The sequence below is a fragment of the Capsicum annuum genome, unplaced genomic scaffold, assembly GCF_002878395.1.
Source record: "Capsicum annuum cultivar UCD-10X-F1 unplaced genomic scaffold, UCD10Xv1.1 ctg68610, whole genome shotgun sequence".
NCBI lineage: Eukaryota > Viridiplantae > Streptophyta > Magnoliopsida > Solanales > Solanaceae > Capsicum > Capsicum annuum.
Genome location: NW_025878164.1, coordinates 1 through 5,448, shown reverse-complemented (window position 1 = coordinate 5,448; position 5,448 = coordinate 1). Strand labels below are relative to the sequence as shown.

General features: G+C 37.3%; 1 long non-coding RNA gene across 1 annotated transcript; it reads left to right on the top strand.

The window, feature by feature from the left end:
* The first annotated feature begins 11 nt into the window (after nt 1–11).
* Nucleotides 12–5,366, top strand: LOC124894042. Its single transcript, XR_007050986.1, has 2 exons — nt 12–5,240; nt 5,324–5,366. It is a non-coding gene; the product is annotated as an uncharacterized LOC124894042 (long non-coding RNA).
* The last annotated feature ends 82 nt before the right edge of the window (nt 5,367–5,448 follow it).

The following is a 5,448-nucleotide window of genomic DNA, read 5'->3' as shown; positions in this document are numbered from 1 at the left end:
CCACAATTAAAGTAAATTAGAGACAAATATAGATTTCTATTTCCCTAGTTTGAAAAAATAATTACATGATTGAATTCAAGGAAGAAGAGAATTGAACTCATACATGAATAATCTTATCAAAAGATATCCAAGAGAGATCTGATGTAGAGATAAAGGGATTCAACCCATAAACCTCACCAAGACAGAACCTAAAAAAATTGTCTCCCCTAAAAATGTTCATCATATTCTATTTATACTACCACGGCTAACTTAAATTAAGAAAGGACAAATGCCTCTTAATTACATGTACGTTATACTATGATCAAAAGAACCTAAAATATAATGTTTTATCTTCTCTTGTATTGGTTCTTTGGCTTTCATACTCTCTTTAAACACTCTAGGCTGTTTATGTCAAGTTGAAATCTTTTAATGCAATAAGTACTTGCTGATATTGCATCATTTAGTGGGGATGCGGGGTACTTTCCTAGTTCCATAAGGATTAAGCTTTCTATTGATGTAATAAGTATCCTATTTAAAGGGAGATTTGAGGAATAAGACGTACTAATAGTTTCAGTCAAAAGCAAGAGGTTAGAGTTCTCTTTCCATTGAACTTTAAGGTTTCAACCTCCCTTTAACAAGCTGAAGTTATGTACCAAATAGGTCGATCTAGGAATTCGAGCAAAGGCAAGTGAAATTCAAAGTCAATTGATTCAAGTTTTTCTGATTATCGTCTTGTGACTTGATCCTTCTCTAAAGATCCTAATAACCCTCGGCTCGGGTGTAGCAAATTCAAGTACAAAGAAGAAGGAAATAAACAAACAACAACAACAACAAACCCAGTGTATTCCCACAAAGTGGGGTCTAGGGAGGGTAAAATTTACGCAGTCCATACCGCTACCTCCAAAGACAAAGAAAAGGAAATAATGAAGAAAAATAATGCAACTTACAGTCAACATGATAAGTCTGCAAGAAAGAAACAAAAACAACAAAATAGTGCAATAATTGAAGCACAGTAAATAACAGATTATGATAGATATCACAAGCATGGAATACAATACTACGACTAGTACAATAACAAACACCAACAAGCCTAAACCTTTGAAAAGAAGAACAACACTCCTACCCGATAACCTTTTTCCCTAATATGTGCCCTCCATACCCTCCAATCTATGATCATGTCCTCAATAATTTGAAGTTGTGGCATGTCCTATCTAATAACCTCTCCCCAATACTTCCTCGGCCTACCTGTACCTCTCCTCATACCAACTATATCTAACCTCTCGCACCTCCTTTCTAGGCTTCTGCATCTTTCTTCTTCATATGTCCAAATCATCTCAACCTCTCTTCTCTGTCTTGTCCACTGTGGAGACGATTCCAACTTTATCTCGAATATTCTCATTCATAATCTTGTTGCACTTATTTTGCCCACATATCCACCTTAACATCCTTATCTCCGTAACATGCATCTTCTGAGCATGAAATTTGACTAGCCAGCACTCCATTCCATACAAACGACATTGGTCTAAGTACCACTTTGTAGAACTTACCATTAAGTTTCGGTGGTATATTAGGCAATCCTCAACTTCATCGATGCTCGTATAAAGATGTGTGACATCATTATTAATGTCCCCACTTCCCTGTCCTTACTTCCCCGGATTATAGACGTAAGATACTTGTCGCTGTCTCTCTTAGGGAAATCTGTGTGTCAAGCCTCACTCTCATGTTGGCCTCATGCAACCCCTCACTGAATTTGCACGCTCCAAATACTCTGTTTTGATCCTGCTTGAATTGAACCCTTTTAACTTTCAGAGTTTTGTTTCCGCACCTCCAACCTGGCATTAACTTTGCTATGCATCTCATCAGTATTGTATCATCCGTAAATAACATACACGAAGGCATGTCATCTTGAATGTATTGCGTCAATTCATCCATTAACGAGGCTAGGAGGAACAAGCTTAAAGTTGACCCCTGGTGCAACCCCATTTCCACTGAGAAGTGCTCCGAGTCTCCTCTTACCGTTATCAAAGGCACACTTAAAGCGTGCTTAATCCCTAAAGTGAGGCTCAAAACGTGTTGAGTGCTTCGTATCACTTTATGTGCGCTTCAGTGTCGTCATCAAGTTTTTAAGGTATACTTTTCCTTTCCAGTGAGTATCTTCTTCTGAAGTAGCGACACTAAACAATTGATATTTCACTTTATCGTAATTGTTTTTCAATTTCTTTGTTTATATATTTTTCACTCATGCTTGTTATTATTAGTCTTGAACTATACGTAGATATTTGTACTTTTTCTCCCTTTACACCTTTTTTCATTGAAGCCCACACTTTTATTTGCGCTTTGCGTTTTCAGTCCCACTATTGGGAAGTGCTTCGAATCTCCACCTACCATTCTAACCCACATCTTAGCTCCATCATATATGTCCTTTATCGCCCTATTGTAGGCCACCGGTACACCTGAGTACTTCTCTTAGAACTTTATCACAGACCTTTTCAAGATTAATGAACAACATATGCACACTCTTCTTTCTTTCCCAGTATTTCTCCATCAGTCTCACAAGATGGATAGCTTCCGTAATAGAATGCCTGACATGAATCTAAATTGATTCTCAAAAATGGACACACCCGTCCTCACCCTTAATAGCACTACTCTCTCCCAAACTTTCATAGTGCAACTTAATAACTTAATACTCTTGTAATTGTTACAATTTTGAATATCACCCTTGTTCTTGTACTACGGTACCATTGTGCTCCACCTCCAATCTTCAGCCATCTTAGCCGTCTTAAAGATCACGTTGAACAAACGAGTCAACCATTCCATACCTGCCTTGTCCTTGCTCTTCCAAAACTCCACCGGAATTTCATCAGGCCCGATCGCTCTTCTCCTGCTCATTTTACTAACAACGTGAGTCACCTCTACAACCTTAATGCGCCTACAATATCCAAAATCCCGATGTATCTCATAGTGCTCAAAATCATCGCACAATGATTGCCTTCCTTCTTTCAATAGTTTGTGGAAGTAGGCTTTCCATCTTTGCTTAAAGAGTGTCTTTCCGCCAATACCTTGCCATCTTCATCCTTAATGCCCTTCACTTGATCCAGGTCTCTGTCCTTCTTCACCCTCGTCTTCTCGAGCATGTATAACTTCTTATCTCTGTCTGTTTCCCTTAGTTTAGTTTAGTATACAATCGTTTAAAGGTTGTTGTCTTTGCTGCTGTAACCGCTTAACTTAGCCGTCGTTTTCGTTGCCTTATAAATTTTCTTATTCATCTGCCTCTTCTTTTCCTCGTCCCTGGATTCCACCCACTTTGCTTAAGCAACCTTCTTAGCTTCCATTTTGTTTTGAACCTCTCTATTCCACCACCAATCCCCTCCCCTTCCACCAACATTGCACCTCGACACCCTAGGACCTCTCTAGTTGTTTCCCTAATGCAACTAGCTGTCTTTCCCCACATGCTATCCGCAACCCCCATACTCCAAGCCCCCATCGCCACCAACTTCTCCCCTAATACTCGGGAAAGAGTAGGTGTCAAGCTACCCCATTTATGTGCTACCCACTTGGTCAAAAAGTTAAAAAAGGAATCTGTGGACCCGTTTGGCTATAGATATCACAAGTAGTTTTTGGGAAAATTTGTTTGTCCTTAGAATTTGTCAATTTTTGGCTAAAGAATAAAATCCCAAAAACTAGGAAAAAGTGATTTTTTGACCAAAATCCAGTTTAGGGGTTCTTTAAAGATTTATTACTTAGTCCATCCACTAATTATTACGCCAACTATAATTGGGAACAAGTGAAATTGAACAAACTGTTTTCTTGTTGATGGCTCTTTCTGGTGTCTTTGTTTATGCTTAAAAAGAATTCACTATGGTAGTGTAGAGCTACTGATGCTTGTTCCTTTTTGGTTGGTTGGTGAATGAGGTAATTGTGTTATTAACAGTTTTTATTAAAATGTCGTGTTATGATTTTTGGATAATGTATTATCTAGTTCATTATAAAATGATAATTTTGTGTCAAACTTATGGGCATTTTAAATAATTTTTAGCACTTATGGGTATAAATCATACATATTTCATGTTGTTTTTTTTTTTAAAAAAGAATTTAAATATGTTTCACAAAAACTATGGCCAAACACATGTTCTAACTTCATCTGAAACTGATTTGTCAAAAATATTTGGGAATCTATGGCCAAATGCTAGCTATTTGTTGTCCATATGAATTGAATAGAAGAGGAGGGAAAGGGACTGCCATAAAGTTTGCACAACTGGTAGGAAAAATTAGTGAAAGATCACTTGAGAAATGTAGGTGACTAAATGGAAAGGTTTTTTTGGGGTGCGGTTGGAGTTGGGTGGGGTGGGGGTGATTGGATTAAATTTCTGGAAATGAGAAACCAAACCCAATATCAGTTGTTGAGCATATATCCAAAACCTTGTAGTTGGTCAATCCCAAAAGTTGGTTTTGCGTTTGTTCAAAAGGTTTTTGAAACCAATCACCATGTTAGGGTATAAACAAAGGTAAGTTGTTTGATAATATGAAAGATTTAACATTTGAAAATCCACAGAAAAGACATGGAACTCATCCATTACCCTCAGAACTGTCGAATCTTAACTTTTGCATAAGTAGGTTATGAAAAATGGCATGAAGAATTACTTGGGAGGTAAGTTAAAGGGAAATAAAAAGATCTGTAAAAGAGGTCTTGATCCTGATGTTTTCTGTTTCTTTTTTTTTTTTTTTGAGCATAATTTTCGTTCCAACTTGAATAATTAAAGTATGAGCTTCCTGAGTAGGAACACTTAACCATTTTGTTTTTTTTATTCTAAATATCTTGTATGTGGCAGTATCCTTTTTGTCCCTTCTGTTTAGTAAAACTCTTTAATCCAACATAAAAGATTGTGTATTTTCATGCATGTATGCCATCTATTTCCTTGTCCTCGTCTTGAAAGTTTGGTTTAAGAGTATTTCCACTTTAGGATCCAAAAGTCTTCTTTTTTCTCCGTAATGGGCAAGGTGGTTCTTCATAATCTACTCTCCAGCTGTGTTCTAATTGTCTTTCCACTCTTCTAATCAGTCTTGAGATTAACACATCTACTAGTTGCCAAAAAATTTGAATGTTTGCTTGAGCAATGAAGATGACATTATGTAGTTTCTTTCTCTCAGTATTTGTTCCCACTTTCACAGGATGGAGAAAACCTCAGTTGATACTTTTGGACCACGGTTTATACAAAGAACTTGATTACCACACCAGAATAAACTATGCTGCACTATGGAAGGTTATTTTCACATCATTGATAAGTTGTACATTCAGCTTTGATTTACTCGTTCCATTAACATTACGATCTGGCATGTACTTCAGGCTTTGGTATATTCTGATGCAAACGGGATAAAGGATAAGTGTGTAAAACTGGGTGCTGGAGACGATCTTTACGCATTGTTTGCTGGGATTCTCACAATGAGGCCTTGGAACAAAGTGATAGATCC